General features: G+C 49.9%; 1 protein-coding gene across 1 annotated transcript in view; it reads right to left on the reverse strand.

The window, feature by feature from the left end:
- Window positions 1-22,183, reverse strand: part of CDH23 (cadherin related 23) — a 466,374-nt gene that overhangs the window by 441,471 nt on the left and 2,720 nt on the right. The window contains exon 2 of the mRNA XM_059054180.2: window positions 10,627-12,893. The gene's annotated coding sequence lies outside the window, so the exon portion shown is untranslated. The remainder of the gene's footprint in view (window positions 1-10,626; window positions 12,894-22,183) is intronic.

The following is a 22,183-nucleotide window of genomic DNA, read 5'->3' on the forward strand; positions in this document are numbered from 1 at the left end:
AGAGGGGTAAGGGCTGGACCATGAAGGGCCTGGTATGCCACACCTGGGCCTGGGGATCACTGAGCAAATGAAGCTGGAGGTGGAGGGGCATGGGCTTGGAGGCAAAGATGTCCAGTATGATGCATGATAATACTGAAAAGCGTGATGAGCTAAAGGATGGAGAGGAAGAGACTGCACTGTCTCACAACGGCCCTGGGCTGGCATCTTGGAGGAATGGGCATCTCCCCTTCACTGTCTCTGTATCCCTAAAATACCAAATAATCTGCTGACCCCCTGGCACTCTCAATGAGAAAGGACAGGAGGAAAGGAGCGGGAGGGAATCCAGATCTGCTCTTTTAAATCTGTCCATTCTATTAAACCACCTGGGACTGGATTGGCTTCCCCCTCGGCCGCTCGGCACTCCGGCCCCACTGGGGAGCTTTCCACCCCCTCCTTTCTTCCCCAGGAATGGAGGTGAGGCGGGGGGGTGTAATGCAAGGCTCAGGAGATAGAGTGAGTGGACCCAGGTCTTAGCCGACTTGTCTGAGCCTCAGTTTCCTCAGCAGTCAATGGGCGCATAGCCCCCAGTCTCCTTGAATACCTCCCAAGGTTGCCGTTCAGCTCGAAAGAGAAAAACACACACTCAAGTGCTTTATAAACTGTGAAAACAAAACAACACTCACAAACAAGTCTCTCCTCCCCGTGAGCGTCGATTATTATTCTCTGTGCACATAAACGCCTCTCCTCTGGGCACCCTCCATGACAGCATCCGTGTCCCACTTCGCCGTTTCCTACTCCCCCTCTATTCCCAGCCCTGAGCTGGTGCGGAGCCGTTTGTTACTTCCTGTCTGCGTCTGCCCGCTCCCCTCTCCTGGGGCGGCGCCTGCCACCATAAATAAGCATGTGTGTACTCCTGAGTTTAGTTTGTGGGCCCTCAGAGCTTGGCACAGCTGTGGCGGCTCGATGCAGCTTGTGAACGAGCGGGGCTGGAAGGCGAACAGGGTGGGCTGGGGCCACCCATCTGCAGAGTCGAGGGCCCCCGGGGAACCCCCGAGGGCGTGGCTTCCCTAGCCCCCTGTACAGAAAGTTTCTCTCTCCCCCATGAGGCCTAAGGAGCCAGGCTCCTCCCCTCAGGTTCCTGCCCTGCTCCCTGCTCCCCCCTCTCCCATCGTTTATTTATAAGGTATTCACAGCAAAATGAATGACAAAAAGTTAGGAGCTAATTAAAGCTGGCACAGATTGGCACATGGGCGCATGAATTATGCATTGGCGCGAATGGCACTTGGTGGCAAGGACAGGCACCATGTGCTCTGGGCACTGGTAGGAAGTGGGCACGGGGCTCCCTGCTCTGCCAGGGTCCCCCGCCCTGCCTCTCGGAGGAGCCCTCCACCCAGCGCCCTCTGGCTTTCTCTGGGGGCAGCTGGAGCCCTGTCCGCCACTCCCCACCATGGGCGATTTCTCTCCGCACAGCCCAGCATAGCCTATGTCCTGGCTGTTGAGTGGCGTCCACACCATAATCAGAGCCTGGATTCAGCCCACAGGTCCCTGGTTTCTCCAGGCATGTGCTTGCTGCAGCCTCTGCACAAAATGGGCACAGCTGGGCTTCTCAGAGAGTGGCAAAGCCTCGATATCCAGCCAGCTAACATTGACATGAGCACCCTGGAGCTAGAGGACGCCTCTTAAGACCAGGCAGTTCACACCTCAAGGTGCCTTCACAGAAGGAGAGCCTGAAGGGAGATGGGCAGGCTCTCTACAAAGCTACACGGATAGTAATAATAATAGTAATAGTAACGCCATCAGTTTTAAATGGATTTTGTTCCAGACACTGTTCCAAGTGCTTTGCATGGATTATCTCACTCAGTCCTCCAATGAAGAAGACACTCTAATGATCCAATCTGATAGATGAGGAAATGGCGCCAGCACAGAAATGTAAAAGCGGGTTGCCCAAGGTCACTGGGGGCAAAGTCTGAATGAAACTAAACCCAAGCAGTCAAATCCCAAGCCCTGCCTACCTGTGGGCCCAGGGAAATGGTTCTCAACCCCGGCTACACTTTAGAAGCTCCTGGGAGGAGGAGGGTCGGGGATGTAAAAATAGGATCAGAGATTCGGATTTGATTGGTCTGGGCTAACATCTACACATAGATGTTTTTGAAAGCTCCCTGGGTGATTCTAATGTGCAGAGGAAAACCACTGGTCTTGGGGGGTGGGGTATGGGTATCGACCCCCAGACCACAGATATGAGTTCTTGCTCTGCAGCTACTGACTGTGTGAATTAGAGCATATGGCTCAACCTTTCGGAGCCTCCATTTCCTCATCAGTAAAATGGAGTTAGTAATAGCTTGGGCTCTGGAGTTGGGCTATTTGGGTTTAGTCTGAATCCTGGCTCTGTGGCAGAGTTCTTGAACTTCTCTTTGCCTCAGTTTGCTCATCTGTAAAATGGTGACAATGCTAGTGTAGTTGTTGTGAGAACTGAAGGAGTTGATGAATATAAAATGGTACCCAGGAGCCATGGGCATTAGGTGTCCTGGAAATGGGGAACCTTGCCCCTCCTGGCCCACAGGGCTGGGGCAAGGATCAAAAGAGGACCCAGATAATGCAGAGAGGCTGTGTGCACTGAGAGACACAGTGAGAGGCTGTCAGTCAGAAAAGACTGGGTCTCCTGGCTGCCTGTCCCGGGTCCTGACTTTCCTTTGCACACAGGAGACAGGAATACATTATCCTCGCAGATGTTTCAGACCACACAGACAAGCCACCCGTCTCAATTTGGTGTGTATCCTTCCAAGTAATGTTCTATATACACATGCAAATATATAGTTTGGGGCTGGGGGCAGGGGTGGGAGAGAGAGACATCTATCATAGAACACTTCTCTTCTTTTGAATTTTGAACCATATGAATGGTTCAAATATAAAAATAAATATAAAGGGGAGGCTCCAGGCAGAAGGAAAGTGGTCCCAGATGGAAGCTTGGATATTCAGGAAGGAAAGAAGGGCAATAGAAAGGGAAATATGGATAAATACAAATGAATCTTGGTTGTATAAAACAATACAACTAATGTTTAAAATACGAGAGAAAATTAAAATACACAACACAATAGCACATGAGTCAGGAAGGGGGTAAATGGAGTTAGAATGTTCTAAGGCCCTTGCATTGTCCGGGACATGGGTGAAAATGTGATGTGTGGTAAATGTTAATAAATCAAGGATGCCTGCTCTATCTCTAGGCTAACCCTAGAAGAATCGTAAATGGATGGATATAACCAGTCAGTAGGGGGGAAAACTGAATAATAAGATTGCATGTGTGTGTGTGTGATTTTAAGAAATATTTGTTGTTTATAAATAGAGTCACACTTCACATATTGTTCTATAACTTGATTTTTGCTCTTAAAAATATATCCTGGAGCTCCTTCCACATGGGTACACAGAGGGGCTGCCTCTCTCTTGTTCATCTGCCATTGTGCATTCCATAGAAGGGTGGTGACAGAGCTTCAAACTGGGTCGGGCCCTTCCAAAGTGGGGCCCTGTGTGCCACCCACAGAACTCGCCCTGGCTGCAGACTGTGGAGCAGAGAGAAGGCAATGCCCCTGCGCACGTCCACAGCCTGGACTGGGGGGACAATAAGCAAGAGCTGCCGTCTCCAGGGTCTGAGCCCCAACCCTGGCCCCATTAGTCACACACCAGAAAGCCCAGTGTCCTGTAAAGAGGGAGGCAGCTGGCCCCGCCTCCCACCTCTGGGCCCTATTGCAGTCAAACCACCCCAGAAAAGAGCTTGTTCCCATTTTCATGTTGCCTGACATGAAGAATTAAGGGGAAGCATCAGGGTGGCATTCAAAGCCCCCAAGCCTCTCACCCTAAGAAATCAGGCCCAGCATACCTTTGGATGTCATCTCAACCTCTCTTCCCAACACAGCCTCTATCTCAGCTGGCAAAATACACAGAGGTGGGTACAAGGATGTTTAGTGCGGTACCCTTTATAATGGGGGGAAGGGGAGCATTGGGGGGAGTTACATGTCTCCTCAACAGGAGACTGGTTAAACAGACCATGCCTTGACTCATCTGTTCTATGGGCCACGCGCACTGCTCTTCAGACCTCCCCATACCCTGGCTTAGGCTCACCCTGTCCTCTCTCCTGCCATTGCCCACTGCCCTCCCTGCTCTCTGCTGAAGCCCATTTTCCAAGCCCCACCATCTCCCAGAAGCCTTCCCTGCCCACCTCCTGGACCGCCAGGAAGTCCTCTGATCCTCACTCTCTGGACAACTCCCGTATGGAACCTTCAGTGATCGTTTCGTCTTATGTCTGTCTGTCTTGTTTCCAGTAAAATCATAAGCACCCAGAGAGCAGCGACCAAGGTGTATCTGGAGGAGTTTCAAACAGAGATCAGAAGACCCAGGATTCAGCCCTGACTCTGCCGTGTTCTGCCTGAATGACCTTGAACAAGGTATTTCTCCCCCTGAGCCTCTGTCTCCTCATCTAACCATGAGGAGTGAGTTCAAGGTCCTCCCAGGGTTCCTCCTGCTCTGAGAATCTAGTCATTTCGTGCCTTTCTGTACCTTCCTAAGAAGTAATAAAAACTAAAATTTTACATCTTAAGGGGGTTACACCCACAATCTCACTTAATCCTCACAACGACTCTATGAGAATGGCACTATTATTGTCCCCATTTCACTGATGAGAAAACTGAGGCAAAGGAAGTCTGTATCAGTGAAGTTAAACTGGGCCACGGTGTAGTACAAACAAATTCTGAAATCTCAGTGGCAATAAAAATTTACTTCTTGGTCACATACCGTGTAAGGCTGGTGGGATGGCTCTCCTCTGAGGGTGATTTGGGGACTCAGGGCGCTTCCATCTTAGAGCTATACTCTAACACAATATCCCTGTGGGGTATTGCAACACAAACACATACCCCTGTGGCCAAACACAGGCCACCATGACAGGGCAAGACAGGGATGGAGGAGGTCCACAGGCTCTTAACCGCCTTTCCTAGAGTGACACGCACATCACTCCTGCTCCCATTTCTCCAGCGGGAACTAGTTAGTCATATGGCTCCAACCTAACTAGTGGGACGCTGGAATGTGTAGTGGATGAGCACCAAGAATCTGCAGCACTGAAGCTAAGGAACTTGACCGAAGCCACACAGGAAGTGCTAGAGTCAAGGATTTGAACCCAGCTAGCAAGACTTCAGAGCTTTCTGCTTAATTGCCATTCTACGTTGTCTCCAAGGAGGTACCAGGTCCACAAGGGCCGGGTTAAGAGGCTGATGGTGACAGGTAAGGTATGGTATGATGGACTGGCATTGGGAGCTGAGAAATACGAAGAAGAAATAGCAGCCAGGCAGAAGTAACAGCAGGCAGCCACCGTCCACGGAACAATCCTAAGAGTTCCCATCTGTTGAGCACCTGCAAGGGGCCAGGCATTTTATAAAATGTTCCATCTGATCCTCTCAATATCTTGGCAATAAAACCCACTTCCACTCTACAGATGAGGAAAGGGAGGCTCAAGGAGGTTGAGCAAACTGCCCAAGGTCCAGCAGATGGGAAGCATCTGGGTGATCTGCAAGTCACTCTGAAGGGTCTCACCCAGGGCCCTGCAGAGGGCTTGTAAGTGAGGACTGAGTTGAGGCATGAGCTCCCAGTCTGGACCCTGTGAATCCTTCGCTGCCAAAGCCAGGACAGAAGTAGCCTGGAGTGGGGGGAAAGGGAGCTGTTGTCCAGGGCGTACTGAAAACTCTGGGGACAGACCAGCCCCCAGGGACAGACCAGTTCCCTAGGGCCGGCTGGCCGAAGGAATCCAGATCTGCTTCTGCTGTACGGGCGCCACCTAGAGGCCAAGTTCGGTGAAGCACCTCTCACTCTACGGGACCTCCGCTCGCAGTCCTGAAATGGAGGGAACACAGGCTCTCTTTAGAGAGACAGGAGTTAAAAGTGCGGAAGCTTGGTGTCTGTCCTTCACAATCTGCTCCACACACGCCCCGTCCCCCAGAATTCCTGTCCCAGGCATCCTAGGTCTCTCCCTAGACTTGTTTTTATCAAAAATATTAATTGAGGGCTTCCCTGGTGGCACAGTGGTTAGGAATCCGCCTGCCAATGCAGGGGGCACGGGTTCAAGCCCTGGTCCAAGAAGATCCCACATGCCATGGAGTAGCGAAGCTCATGCGCCACAACTACTGGGCCTGCGCTCTAGAGCCAGCGAGTCACAACTACTGAAGCCTGCGTGCCTAGAGCCCGTGCTCTGCAACAAGAGAAGCCACCGTAATGAGAAGCCCACGCAAGGCAACAAAGAGTAGCCCCCTCTCCCCGCAACTAGAGAAAGACCACCCCACGTGCAACAACGAAGACCCAACGCAGCCAAAAATAAATAAATAAATTTATTTTAAAAATATATATTAATTGATGGGCCAAGCACCCTTATGGGCTCGTTTTGGGACTAAGAGTCCAGATTCTTGGGTTCAGTATCTACTCAGTCACTAGCTGGCTGTGTGACCCTGGGTAAGTCACTGCCCCTCTCTGGGCCTCAGCTACCTCCCTTGTAAAATGCAGGTTACAACCAGAGGTAACATAGCGGGGCCTGGAGTTTGAATCCCAGCTCTGCACTTCCTTGCTGTGTGACCCTTTGGGCAAGTTAATTAACTTCTATGTGTCCAGTTAAGTCATCAGTAAAATGGGTGGATGATGCCTATTCAAAGAGTTTTATCAAGATTCAATTATTACTTATATATGTAATATAGTATATACAATACTGGGTTGAGTCTTTCTCCCTTTCCTAAACTACCTCAAGTTTTAAAGCTAGGGTTTGGGGTCCAGGGCTTTCCTACCCTTATCTCTAAGAAGGGTGCAGATCAGCCCCTGGATGTCCACACGCCAAACGTGGACCCTGCCTACAAGCACAGACCAGGGAGTTCCCAGAAGCTCTGCTTCCTGGAGCTGAGTTCCTGACCAAAGTCCAGCCAGTACATGGGGAGGGTCCCCCATCTCCTCCTAGGGTCACCTTTGGCTTCACAATGGGACTTACCTCTTGGTGATTCATTGCTGTTCTGGTGAATGGCATCCATCCCCTGGAGTTGCACAGTGTGTAGTCTTCAGGGCTTCATGGCAGCCCTGAAGCTGAAACTGTCAGTAATTAAAAACAAGTGCACTTGGATGTCAATTATGTCTCAATTAAAAAAAGAAAAAGAGGGAAAAAAACTTATCTAATGAAGACAACCAGAAAATTTTTTTAAAAAACAAGTGCACTGGGATACAGGCCATACCAGGCACAGTGGGAAGAAGAAGGCATAGCAGGCAGAATCCCTGCAGCTTTAGAAAATCTTGGAAAGACCTGTCACTCCACCTAAGACAGAGGCCCAGCTCTTCCTGAGGCCAATGCCTGGCACACTCTTCCTGACAGAGCCAAACTGGCGTGGAATTAGCGCCAGCTGTTAATACTTACAGACCCAGGGTTGATCTCCCTGAGCCTCAGTTTTCTCATCTGTAACATGTGGGTGTAATCCTTGGCCGGCTTACCTTCTCTGGTTGTGTGATAAAGATCTTGAGTCCTCTAGAAACTATCCAGTCCTGTTCAGATGTGTTATTCACATCCCCACCTCACCAAATTCATTCACTTATTCATTACTAAGCACACAGCTAGGCAAAGGGCTGGGGATACAATGGTGAGTGCAACAGGCATCCTCCTTTAACTATACACCTTAGGGAACAGAGGAGAAAATATGTGATCTGTACCTGCCCAGGGGCACCACAGCCTCCCTCTCCTTCCCCTGCCTCCACCTCCTTCTGGGAAGAGAAGTAACCACCAGCACTTATTTAGCATTTACTAGGTGCCCAGCACTCTGCCCAGTGCCTCACAGACACATATCATGTCTTTTCATCCTTTTAGCAAACTCTGAAAGGTTGGCACCATCACCCCCATTGTAAGGATGGGAAAATTAAGGCTCAGAAAAATTTCCCTTTAAGCGGAAAAAGCTGGATTCAAATCCAGATCTGTTTGGCTCTCCAGTGAGAGTTATTCCTTGAATTATGCTGAGAAATGATCATCATTCCCGAGTGCTTCTGATGTGTCAGGGAACAGGCACTTTATTTACTTCATTTTCCTTACTCCCCACACCAATGCCAGTTAGGTCCACTCACGCAATTTTACAGATGAGGAAACTGAGACTCCAAGAGAATAAAGGAAGCCCTGTACTTCCCGTGCCATCCTGGCTGATGCTTTGGGAGTCGGACAGATTACAGTAATCAGCTAATGCCTGAGTGGGGCTCTGAAGATGCAAAGCCCCTTATTGAAAGCACTAAGGATGAAGATTAAGTCGGAAGGTGGAATTAGCTGCACAGGGGGAGTGTGCTGCAGCCATGAGGAGAGGATTAGTGACTTGCTGCCCGATTAAGCCGAAGGCAGGTTGAGAGGGAAAGAAACAGAGAGAGTTTTACGGTGTTGCTCACGTCAGAGAGAGTATGTGACTGTGGCCTCCAAGGCAGCGATCACGCCACAGTGTTGAAGGGATGGAGTGGGGTCCACAGAAAGCAAGGTGGGTCCCCAGCGTCCTTTGCCTTTCTCCCATTCATTCATCCATTCATCCATCCGACAAACACTAAGAGTCTGCTAGCTCTCAGGCACTATGGATACAGCCAAGGACAAGAGAGAAAGCTCTCATGAAGCCCCCAGCCTGGTGGAGGGACACAAACATTTAACAATAATCACAGAGCAAGAAATTGTTGCTCATCTTTTTAAGTGTAATAATGGCATTGTGGTTATATTTCATAAAAGAGCCCTAATCATTCAGAGATACCTACCAAAATATTTATAGATGAAATGATATGATGCCTCAAATTAATACAGGGAGGGGGAGAGAGTGCAGGTAGAGGTAAAAAGAGACTGGCACCGAGCTGGCAATTGTTGAAGCCGGGTGATGGGTTCATGAGGGCTATGTACTATTCCGTTTTCATTCATAATTGTTCACAATTTTCCATTTAAAAAAAAGTCTAGGGCTTCCCTGGTGGCGCAGTGGGACACAGGTTCGAACCCTGGTCCAGGAAGATCCCACATGCCGCAGAGCAGCTAAGCCCATGCGCCACAACTACTGAGCCCGTGTGCCACAACTACTGAAGCCTGTGCACCTAGAGCCTGTGCTCTGCAACAAGAGAAGCCACGACAATAAGAAGCCCACACGTTGCAACAAAGAGTATCTCTTGCTCACTGCAACTAGAGAAAGCCTGCACGCAGCAACGAAGACCCAATGCAGCCAAAAATAAAATAAATAAAAAAATTTTTAAAGTCTAAAAAAAGGCAGATAAATAATTATAATTCATGATAACTGCCATAAAGGAAAAACAAATATGTGGTGAGAAATTATTATAGAAGGACCCGATTTCAACTGGAGAGCCGGGTGTCTGTTTTTGGCAGGGTGAGGCATTGAGACATCCTCAAGCTAGTGATTGCCCAAGTAAGACTTTCTGTCTCTTCCACCCCTAAGGGAGGGCTGGCAGTGTCCTAGGGAGAGCTCTACCTTTTGGGCATCACCAGCAGCCTTCTGGCAGACCAGGGTCCTGGAGAACCCAAGACCAGCCCCCAGGTCCCTCCTCATTGTGATGGAGGGAACAGGAGGCCCCAGGTGCAGACTGCACCCATCACTGTTCATGCCTGTGTCATGCCTGTGTCATATGTACATTGCTATCTCCTGTGAGCATCATTAGAACAACCTCGAGGGAGGGGAGGTGGGCTCCCCACTTTACAGATGAGAAAAACAAGGCTAAAAAAGGGAGTTAAAAAAAGACTCGCCCAAAGTCAGCAGCAGAGCCAAAGACTCTGTGCTCTCATCAGCATCCCCCCATCTATTCCATCTACCCCACACCCGTTAACACAGCCATCATTCCTGGATCACAGGTAGAGGGAGTGGAGAGAAACTGTTAACAAGAAAGACAGCTGGGACCTCAGGTGCTGTGGGCCTAGAGAAGGCAAGGCCATTCCTCTTGAGGGTACAAGCCTAGAGTGCTAGGGCAGGTGACATGGGAGTGAGAGCTGTAGTTTCCTGGAAATGTGCAGAATCAAGCGGCCTAGGGCCTCTAACATCAGAGGATGCAGAGTTCAAGGGTCTGCACACACCCTCCCCCACCGTCCCCACAAGTAGGACCCTCAGCTGCAGAGTTGGCCAGATGTCAGTATCTGTGACAGAAAAGGCTCCAGCTCTGAGTTAAGGGCACATGTTTGGGCACAGCAGCGGGCTGGAGGGTGTAGGGACCAGCCTTGGACCCAAGGGACCTCAGCACAGGAGTGAGGGAGCCTCTCCAGCTGCGCCCTCCATGAAGCCAGTGCACGCATCATCTCAGCGTCCCAGGGGGGCACTCTGGCTGTGCCCAAAGGTCGGAGACTGTAGCAGGTCTCGTGACAAAATTGAATTCCTGACTGCCCTGAGAAGAGCAGCAGTGACAGGTGAACATAACGTGGGCTGGCCCTCTACCCTTGTGGGTAAGGAGCTCACCGTTGGGACTCAAGCAGAATTGGGTTCAAATCCTTGGGTTCAAAGCCACTTAGATCCTCCGACCGCAATTTCCTCGTGGAGGGGTGGGGTGGGGAATGAGACAATGAAAGCAAAGCATTCAACCTCCATCCAGTGGATGCCATCCTCCTCCTCACTGGGCAGCGACACCTCCTCCTGTTCTCACCTGTGCTGGTGTTCCTCTAGAAGCAGACCCGAGACAAGGGTTCAAGTGCAGATAGTTTATTGGAGATGATCCTAGGAAGCCCCAGTTGAAGAGTGAGGAAATGAGACAAGCAAAGGAAGGAGACCAAAAAAAAGGTGTATTATTGAGCAGGGTACCATTGTAGACATGGGAGCTCCAGGCCACAGGGAACTCTGGGAAACAGTGTGGTAGAACAGTGGTTCTCAAACTTGAGCGTGCATCAGGCTCTCTAGGAGGGCTTGTTAAAACGCCAACTGCTGGGCCCCACCATCCAGAGTTTCTGATTCAGTAGGTGTAGGGTGGGATCTGAGAGTGTACATTTCTAACAGGTTAAGTGCTGCAGGGCCACACCCTAAGAACCACTGGTATAAGATTTCTCAATGTGATCCTCCTTGACTGCCGATGGTTACCAGTTCTGGGTCCATCAGTGTTTGAGGGCTGCTTCCAACCAAGGGCGTTAACTCTCCAGCACTTCAGCCTGCTCACTGGGCAGGCCAAGCTTGCTGCCACAGCCAGAAAAGCCCTACTAAATCCCATTGCCAGGGCCCAGCCAAGGGAGGGCCTGTGGCTGGGATACAGGGTAGTCAGGGAAAGGGCAGAGAAGCCTGCAAGGTAGTTTGACATCTGATTGAAGGACTTCAGTGGGAGCTAAGGGCCAAGGATGCCTTTGTGTAGGGCCCTAGCAACACGTTCACATGGTCAGGTGTTTTTGTAAAATTAGCCGAAGTGTTTTGTTGTGATTTGTTTACATTCTAAACAAGTTTCTTTTCTACCTGATTTTATATTTGCAATTTGTTATTCCTTTTCCTAAAGAGGGCCCCCCAATTGTCTAAGCTTTAGGACCCATAAAGCCTGGACTGGCCCCTGCAGGTAGGCCTATAGCAGCTTCTGTTGCTGACTTGAAATGGGTGTCCACTGCTTGACTCAGTAAGAACACAGACCACCTGGGTTCAGGACCACCCGGTTCAAATTCCAGCTTTGCTACTCTCTAGCTGAATTACTTTGGGCAAGGTGCCTCATCTGTCTAAACCTCCGGTTAATCACTTTCAAAATGAGGCCAGTAATCGTATTTTCCCTGCAAGATCAAATGAGGATCAAATGAGGATCAAATGAAATAAACCCTGTAAACAGCCAGGCCCACAGTACGTGATCAATCAATATGAATATCTTTTTATTATTATTACTTCCCATGGTTTATTCTTGCTTCTTATCATTTGTCTTGATAATCTCTTTCCTTCAAGTCCAGGTAGGAGGGAAGGAACTGGGGACTGGAAAAGCATCTCTGGACTTATCCCACCAATTTAGCCAACGTGGTTCAGCTCTGTGACCTTGGGTAGAATGACTCTCAGAAGCTTTGTCTTCCTGGTGCTAGTATCAATAGTGATTAATAATGTGACATTGTTATTGACTGCTTACTTTCTACCCTTGATAAGCGTACTATTATAGAACCATTCTGATCCTGAGAGATAGGTATATCACTATGCCTATTTTAGAGAGATGAGGAAATTGAGGCTCAGAGAGGGATTTAATTTGCCTTAAGTCACACAGCTCCAAGAGGCCAGTTTTCCAACCCAGAGTGCAGCTCCAGAGGCCAAGGTTTTAACTTAAAGGCTTCTTGTGAGGATGGATGAGAGAATGTCACATCTTAGCCAAGTGCCAGACACCTACTAAGTGCTCAAGCAAGGTTAGTGGTCAAATCATCACAGTCTTGGTAACAAGTAATAAGTCATATCAGCAAGAAAGGATGACTTTGGCCAGAGCTTTGTCAGAGACACATTGCTTTGTCCACTTAAGACAGGGACAGTCTGGGAGATGTAGCTGCCCCACTCCAGAGTTTCAGGTCCTTAAAAATGCTGAAGCTGCTGTGTCTTTTACTTTCTACTTAACACTTCTCTCCACTTCTATTTTTATCACATTCCTCTCCTCCCTACCAGTCACTGCTAGCTACAGGGATGAAGCCCTTTGTCTCTGAAAATGGCCAGGTTTGTGCCCCGAGTTTAAAAGGGACAATCAGTACCTTCAGAAGTTCTCACTTTTATTGGCTAAAATGGAAGTAGTGAAAACACCAGCCATGAAAGGAGTTAATGTGAGCCTGAACTTAGAAGGGGGCCTTACCTAGCCCGTGACCTTCAAGCAGAACACAGTCTATGGTTTTCAGGGCAGATAGATGTCTGTGTCCTTCCTAAATGTTAGAGACACTTACCCATCCTGGGTTCTGGGGACTCCTGCCTGGGTCTCAGTTTGCCTGCCTGTAAAATAATAAAATTGAATGATGTTTGCCATATCCAAATACTACCTGTATCTTTTAAATTTGATATTCGATAACTCAGCTGCTTTACTTAAATTTACTTTAAGAAGCAAACTGTATATCATTACTTCACTGGAAAACCAATAATCACCTGTCATAAGTGGAAGGTACGAAGCTCTAAATATACAAATAAAAACAAACCATTGTTCTCAATTCTAGCAGGCAAGACCTTGAACTGAGGCCTGATCTCATTTTGTTAAAAAGAAAGAAGAGCAAGTTTTAGCGAGGTGTTGAAGATACTCACAAATTAAACGGAAAGTTCCTCCTATGGGTAATTAGGATTGAAAGAACTGAAAAGGGAAGAACTTCCCCATGCTGAGATTCTGTGTTGTTTAATGCTCTGCCGGATGGCACCTAAATTCACCCAGCACAGTACCAACAGTGCACTCTCAACACTTGGAAAAACAGTGGAGTCCTTGGAGTTGTCTAATAGCCAGCATTTGGGCTGATTCTCTCAGGGTCTGTGGGGCAAGTGGGGAGCAGGAGATAGCCCCTAGTGGGTCCACTGCAAGCCTTTTCTCAACCCTTGCCCTTCCTCCTCTACATATAGCCATCTCAGGCACAGGTGAGATAAACAGCCGTTCAGCAGAAGTTGATGTGCACCAAAGGCTGTCTGACTACTGCCTGCATCTTCCCAGGACCACAGAAGGCAAGGGGGAAAGAGCAACTCTTCCTGTCTTACTTTCTGGGCGGGGGAGACAACTCAACAGAGGCAAGCAACCCTACTTCCGCATCAGAGGCTCTGCATTGCCAAAGGGTGTCTGAATAGGAAAGGGGACATTGGGAAAGGGTTTTATATGGAGCAAAATGTGGATAATGACACCGGCAACAGCAAGCCAAGGAAGAGGTAGGGGAACCTGATGGGGCCTCAGCTCACGGCGTGCAGTTGTTGGCTGCTACCACTCACCAACCTTTGCCCCTTCTGTCACCTGAGGACCTGCACCCTTCCAGGATGGAGATGGAGGAGGACCAGGCAGGACCCCTCTTCCTATAGTTGCTCCTTGTACAAAATTCTAGGCTTCTTGGGCCTCCCCAACCCCCCAGGATGGAGCCCATGGCTTTTTTTAGAATCATCTAGTCCCCATGGTTTAGGGGTTACCATAGTGGCAGCAGCATGGAGCTCTATCTTCATACCCCGAAGTGGTACAGACACCCACTGTCTGGATACTGCTTAGGAGACAAAAAGGAGGCCAGCCATCGACGAGGGGGCTCACGTTCCTGCCCACGGTCTGTCCTGTTTGTCTCTAGGGGGTGAGAAATGGTTTAAGGAAGAGAAGAAAGGGAGCCCCTGGAATCTCGATAAATTTCTACTAGTCCTGGCTACATTTCTAATAAGGCACGGCTTTGAATATTTAGAAAGACAGAGAAGAGGAAACAGGAGGATAGACTCAATGAGGAAAATCAGAGGTTGACCTGGCTCAAAGGAAGTGGAATTCAAACTTCTAGTAATAAAAAGGAACATCTGTGGGCCCGGGGCAAGACTACAAATGGAGGCCCATATACCATGTGTCTCAATACGTTAGTTATAAATCAGGTAGCAAACTTAAATACAATATATTCTCCCTCTTACCTTGACACATACACCATTATAACAACCCAGAAGGTTTGAATCTGGAATTCTCTGACTCTGGAATGTGATGGCTCTGCCCCACACCTGGAGAAGTCTCCTATGCACAATGTGGCTCCCCCAACCCATATGTCCCAACTCAGCACCACTTGCACACACCCATCCCTTGAATCTAGAAGTTCTTCGAGCAGTCTGCCCTTGGGGGGATGGACCTAGGAAAGAGCCTGCCCAGGTCCTAGTTGCAGTTTGAGCCCATTTAGGCAAGGGATCCTGGGTACCCAGAGGATGGCCCAGAAGGGGGAAGAGGTGTGACCTCCAGGCTGTCATGTCCCCTTAGATCTGCAGATTCCTTGCCCCATGAAATGGGGTTACAAATGGACCTACAGGTAGTTTAATGATAACAACAAGAGCTAATATCTTGTATACCCTTTGCAGTTTACAGGCACTCTGTCCTGATCAGGATTTTGAGATATGCAAGATTAATATCCCCATTTTGCAGGTAAGCATACTAAGGCTCAGGGAGGTTAGTGACTTGCCCAAAGTCCCCTGATTGTGAGCTCTGCATACTGGCTCTCTATTTCAAGAATTGAGCTGGTTAGTCCTTACCCATCAGGGCAGAGCCCAAAGGTCTGGAGCAGCAAAAAGCAAGGAAAGGGGAATTTCCTGACATCCTCACCATAGGCTATGGATCAGCCATTAAATACCAGCTGGTGTGGCACTGAGAGGCTGGCACGTTTGGGCCTATGACCCTTCCCGTCCCTCTCACAGAACTGTGCAAGAAGAAGGCGAGCCGGAGACAACTACTTCTGGAAGACAGCTGTGATAAAGCCAGGCCAGACTTCTGCATTCTTAGCTCACAAAATGTTATAAGAAAATGCAGTCGATTCAGTTTCTGTTTCAAAAAGGGCTGCTGTCTGGTAATGGCTCATTTCCCTTTTTGAGTCTCAGCAAAGACTCAGCAAATTGAAAAACACTTACTACCACCTCAGCAGCTAATGGGTGCCCAAGAACAGGTAGGAGGTGTGACCGCACCCCTAGCAGGAGGCAGCCCTGCACAACCACCACCCCACCTTGCAACTCCAAGCAGTGGGCTGGGGCTGACTCAGCCCTCAGGCCCTACCCTTTCTCGCTCCCTCCTCCCTCCTGAATATTGATGGCGAAGGGAGCAGGTGGGAAAGATGCAACTGAGGAGTAAAGCCACGGGGCGCCAACTTCGGGGGCTGGTGGAGAAGCTGAGCTTGGCACTTAAACACAGTCTCTGCTCCGGATCCGTGATCATCTTAAGGAACGATGTGTGAGCATCCACAATGCATTCGCTTCGTTAAAGACTTTCCAGTCCTGAGCCCTCGACTGGAACAATAGCAGATGGAGCCCTTGCTCTCTCTTTTTTCAGGCCAGGTCACCAGCTCCTGACAGCCCTTCATCCGTCCTTGGTGGTCCAGCACCTTTGGTTCTCCAAGTGGGGTTCCTAGACCGGCAGCATCAGCACCGCCTCGGAACTTGTTAAAAAATGCGCTTTCTCATGCCCCACCCCAGACCTGTGAAATCAGAATCCCCGCAGGTGGGTACAACAGTCTGCAGACTCTCAAGCGCTCTGGTGATTCTGATGCAAATTGCTGCTGTCGAAATCTTTAGGAGCTGGAGTCCTGGAGTCAGACAGACTTTGGCCTTGAATCACAGTTCTTCCACTTAGCAGCTATGTCTGAATCTTAGTTTTGGCACCAATAAATTGGGGATAATAATGCTTCCTCATAGTGTGAATGAATGGATTAAGATTACGTGTTAACATGCTTGGCTCACAGTGCTCGATAAATGGTAGCTCTTTCTCTGGAAATCAGATTAGACAGAGTGCATCATGGAGACGCTCACAGGCCAGGGTGTCAGGCCCATTCAGCTGTGTGGCTTCTGACTCATACCTAAAGCCACCTCAAGCCTCCTGTGTCCTGTGACTGAAACTGTTGGCAGATCCAGTTTATTTCCCAGCTTCCCTAAACGGAGCCCCCCCACCCCTGAGAGCGTCACAGGCCAACTTCCTCTCTGCAGTGACCTCACTGGCTAGCCGGCGGGACCTGCTGCATTTGTAGGCAGAGGCTCTGTTCCTGAGTTACAGACTCCCCTGTTCTTCAGCAGAAGAGCGGTGAGGATCACCCTTGACTTGCCAACTTCACAGGGTGATGGAGAGAAGTAATACTTTAGCACAGATGAAGAGCTTTATGTGGATTAACTCATTTAACCTTCACAACAACCCCATGAGGCAGGTACCCTGTTTTATAGATAAGGAAACAGAGAGGTTACGAAACCTGCCCCAAATCACTAATAAGAGAGAGTCATGATTCAAAGTCAGGCAGCCTGGCTCCACAGTCCTGCCCTTAAGCACCGTGCCCAGTACAGGGACACCATCGGATGGGACAGGTCATTGTAGCCAGGCACCCAGGGACCCTGAAGCCTTGGAACATGGTCCCTTTGACAATCTGATGGAAGCTATGGCTCCTTGGTCCATGGCAAGCACGCCAACTTCCGAATATGATCTCGGGGTTCCATGAACCTTGCATTCCATCCAGAGATCTCCAGTCGAGACCTGGGCAAGAGTCTTAGAAGGAAGTAGGAAGGACTTAGAAGTCCAGGGGCATTAGACATTCTGCCCTCATTAAACTCCAGAGAGCAGGACTGGGGCCAAAGCAGCAGCGATGGATGCTGTCGGGCAAGACTGCTGGGGAAAAGATCCCATGTCCTTATTCTGTCCAGAGTGAAGTGTGTGAGAGGTGTGCTGGGAACATGAGGCTGTTTCCAGAATAAGAGCAGGACTGAGGATGCTCAATCTCCCTGGGGCTCCGGGACTCCATCTGGAAGAATCTGCAGGGCAGCACAGGCCTGGTACCAGCCGGTCTAGAGCAACCCAAGTATCACCCTGCCAAGACCAGAGTGTGGACTCGGTGACCGCAGGGCCCCTCCCAGCTCTGGGTGTGTGTTTAAGTCAGGGATAGGAGGTGTGGTGATCCCAGAACGTCACACTTTGCTCTGTGTCTGGGAAGATGGGCCCCCTGGTTCCTCGGTACCCTGGAGGGGATACATGCAAGGCGACTGACACATAAGGTCCACACAGTGAGGCTCCTGCCTCTATCACATCTCTGTAAACCTTGCCTTCAGCTTGGTGAGCTTGTGGTTCAAGTGCCCATAAAGACTGTAGCCTTGGTCTCTGAAGACCAGTGACTTGGCACCAAATCCCACAGAGGCACGGAGGGCAGGCTGAGTGCTTGTTGTCACTCACACTGGAGAGGTTAATCCAGCCTCCCGAACCCCATTCCGCCCACCCAGCATGTGGCCCGGGGCTCCTCAGATCTGCAAACCATTTAAATTGGCAGTGCCCTCTCAATCTTCTAAGGCAGCTGAGTGGAGAGGAGAGAAGACAGGCTTCAGAGCCTCACAGCCCTGGTCTGAATTCCAATTCAGCCTCTCGCTGACTTAACCCCTCTGAGTCCCAGTTTCCCTCTCTGTGAAATGGGATGCCAGCCCCACCTGGCAGCGTTCTTATACATGGCACAGCCTAGCCATTGTAGGCGCTCAGTAATCAGCACCTCCTTTACTGTGATGCAGGCCGTGCCCTGCCCTGCTACAGAAGCCAGGCCTGCTCAGAGGCTCTCAGCCAGGCCAGTGCCTCACAGAGACTCCCTTAGAACTGTGGTCTGTGACACTGCCCAGCAGAGAAACACCTTATCCAATGAGTGCTCTTCCAAGGTTAAAGGCACCAAACCCCGCCTGGGGATAACAAAGCAAAGTGTCATCCCATGGGCCAGAAATGCCTTTCCAGCTGCCTCCACCAAAAAGGCGGACAGGTGAAACAAGTAGGCGAGGAGAAAAGGAAAAGAAAGCATCTGTACTTTCCAGACAGAACCCGTGGACACAGCTGGAATCTTTCCAGAACTCTGCACTTAGGAGACTTAAATGATACCCTCTTACTCTCATTCACAAACCTGCCTGCATCCTAGAGCAGACCCCAGACTCCCAGCCCATCCTCATCTCCTCTTTTATCTTCCTTCCTCCCCCCTTCCTCCCTTCCTTTCCTTTCTCTTCTTTTACCCTTTTTAAAAACATCACTGGGGCTTCCCTGGTGGCGCAGTGGTTGAGAATCCGCCTGCTGATGCAGGAGACACGGGTTCGTGCCCTGGTCTGGGAAGATCCCACATGCCGCGGAGCAGCTAAGCCCGTGAGCCATGGCCGCTAGGCCTGCGTGTCCGGAGCCTGTGCTCCGCAACGGGAGAGGCCACAACAGTGAGAGGCCCGCATACCGCAAAAAAAAAAAAAAAAAAAAAAAATCACTGGGTGAGCAGCACCATAAAGCCACATTCCTGGGGAAGCTCCTCCAAGCAGACTATTGGCCCCAACTATGGGCAGCACTTGGTGCAGGGGAGGGGCCAGGAGCTGGGATGCAGGAGGCCAGCCCAGCATCCAGTGAGGAAGAGAAACGAGGGTTAGTGCTGACAGTTTAGCATCAGGTAAACAGGAAAGGTCTGAAGACACAGCCTTCTAGGAGGAGGTGATTAGCACTGATTATGCACCAGGCCCAACTCTAAATGTCTTATACGCATTCCTAGTTACCATTCAGTGTATACAACCACCAGACGCGAGGCCTTGGGGGACTACATCACCGCCGTAGTCATTTGAGAGAACAGAGTCAGGTTGAACTTTCCCATGGTCATGCAGCTAGGAAGTGGTGCGGTCTCAAACCTAGGCAGTCCTGGCTCCAGGGCGCAGACTCTCGGAACCATTTTGGACACGACCAGATGGCCCTTTCTAAAGGGCATCCGGGTACCTGGCCACATGTCCATGAGGAAGGCAGGATAAGTGTTGGGGTGTCCATTTTTTTCCAGCTGAGGCTTAGAAAAAAGTGAAGTGGCTTTTGCCCAGAGATCAGAGTGAGGGGCAGAGCTTGGCCTGAGGTCTTGGATTTCCAGCTTTCTGCCTCATGCACACTGCCTGCCCCAGGTCAGGCATGACCCAGGCAGGGGCCTGGGCATCAAACAGCAGGCATCAGAATTGGAGGTGCTGGACCAGACAAAGGGTGGGCACTGAGCACTGGGTACAGGGTACCCGCCATGGGGAAGGCGTTGGGCATCGCAACAGACTGTCCAGGCAGCAGCAAAAAGTGTGAAGAAAACACGTTTGTTGAGGATCTGCTATATGCTAGGTACTTTGACCTACAATATTGGGGCATATTTAATCCTTCCAACAGCCTTGAGAGACTTTTCATTTTAGATGTGAGAAGGTGTCAGCAAGACTGGGCCAAAGTGACCCAGCTAGGAGGCGGCAGAACCAGAATCCCAACCTCTGCTGGGCATCAGAAGCTGTGACTGACGCCCCCATCCGAAGCTGCAGACCCCGATCTCCCTTTAACTTGCAGTCAAGGGCAGGAACTGTTCTCAGTGGGGTGCACAGGGTCAGCTGACTGGACTCTTGTGGGGCACAGAGCGTGGCTGTCATCATTGCTCTCCTTTGGAGTCAAGCCCACAGCAGCCTGAAGTTGAGGTTGTCCTGTCAAGCTGATGCTGCCTTTGTAACTCCCGCGTGGCCAGATCCTGGGGGGCGGGGGGAGCAGAGGATTTGCACCGTGCCCTTGAGTCACCGTGTTACAAATGCTGTGAGCTGATGCAGCTCTGCCTGTGTGGGCTGGGAAGAGAGCATGACTGGGTTTGCCTGGGGCAGTTCATTGGCACCGCGGGTAGTCACAACTCCTGGACTTATCACCCCCTTTACAGATGAGTAAACTGGCTCAGGGTGGCTTCCTAACTCACACAGCCAGTGCCTGGTGGGGCTGGGTTCAAAGACGGGTCCATCAGCAGCAGTCACGCTGGGGTGACCTCAGCACCAGGGGCTGGCGTGGGGGAGATTGGGACATGGGACCAGGAGGGCAGGGGCTGGGGACTGAAATGGACTGGACAGAGCAGGCCTGGAAGCAGCCCAAGATGCCGTGCCTGACAGCACGGAGTGGTCAGAGTGGTGAGCCTGACGTGGCCCAGGGTCTGCATCCATGGGGGCCCAGTCCAGTACGGGGTCTGGCCAGCTGCACTAGTCAGATCAACTAGGCTAGGGTTCTGGGCACTATATCTACTCAGAACAACACTCCAGCAATCTGTGAGTGAGAAACAGGGGTGACAGAACCAAGGAGAAAGTGAAGGTTCAATATGGGAATATCAGGGCAGGGTGGGTGAGGACCTCTGAGTTCAGGAAGATCTAGGTTTCTTGTCTAGGGCACTTAGTAGCTGAGTGATCTTGGGTAAGTTACTTAACCTCTCTGAGTCTCACTGTGTTCATCTACAGGTGGGAGAATAATGCAGATAAAGCATCTGGCACAGGGAGCACTGGGCCAGGAGTCTGAGCAGCTGATGGAAAGGTTGCCCAGTACCCTGGGTCTGTGGCCAGGTGGCTAGTCCCTGCCTCCATCGGCTAGTGGGGCTGAAATTCCTTGTGGGATCCTGCCTGGGTCAAAGCTGGATTGGAAATTGGGCTGACCCCAGCCAACGGGTAGAGAGCAGCAGTGACTCAGATCGCAGGCATAACTGGCACTGATAAAGCTGCCACCAAAGTGATGCTGGTAAAGTAGAAACTAGATACTTTCATTCAGAAAGCACAAAGGGTTAAGATGAGCTTGGGCTTAACAGGCACATGAAAAGATGCTCAACATCGCTAATTATCAGAGAAATGCAAATCAGAACTACAATGAGGTACCACTCACACCAGTCAGAATGGCCACAAGTCACAAATGCTGGAGAGGGTGTGGAGAAAAAGGAACCCTCCTACACTGTTGGTAGGAATGTAAGTTGGTGCAGCCACTGTGGGAAACAATATGGAGGTTCCTCAGAAAACTAAAAATAGAACTACCATATGATCCAGCAATCCCACTCCTGGACATATATCCAGACAAAACTATAATCCAAAAAGATACATGCACCATTATGTTCATAGCAGCACTATTCACAATAGCTAAGACATGGAAACAACCTAAATGTCCATCGACAGATGAATGGATAAAGAGGATGTGGTACTGGACTTCCCTGGTGGCTCAGTGGTTAAGAATCCGCCTGCAAGTGCAGGGGACACAGGTTCGAGCCCTGGTCCGGGAAGATCCCACATGCCGCAGAGCAACTAAGCCCGTGCACCACAACTACTGAGCCTGCGCTCTAGAGCCTGGAAGCCACAACTACTGAAGCCCGCATGCCTCGAGCCTGTTTTCCACAACGAGAGGCCACTGCAATGAGAAGCCTGTGCACCCCACAATGAAGAGTAGCCCCTGCTCACCACAACTAGAGAAAGACTGTGTGCAGCAACAAAGACCCAACACAACCAAAAATAAATAAATAAATAAATTTATAAAAAAGAAAAAAAGAGGATGTGGTACATATATACAATGGAATACTACTCATCCATAAAAAGCACAAAATTATGCCATTTGTAGCAACATGGGTACAACTAGAGATTATCATACTAAGTGAATTAAGTCAGAAAGAGAAAGACAAATACCATATGATATCACTTATATGTGGAATCTAAAGTATGACACAAATGAGCCTATCTATGAAACAGAAACAGAACCACAGACCTTGAGAATAGACTGGTGGTTGCCAAGGGGAAGCAGTTGGGAGAGGGATGGAATGGGAGGTTGGGGTGAG

Source organism: Kogia breviceps, chromosome 2 (assembly GCF_026419965.1).
Source record: "Kogia breviceps isolate mKogBre1 chromosome 2, mKogBre1 haplotype 1, whole genome shotgun sequence".
NCBI lineage: Eukaryota > Metazoa > Chordata > Mammalia > Artiodactyla > Physeteridae > Kogia > Kogia breviceps.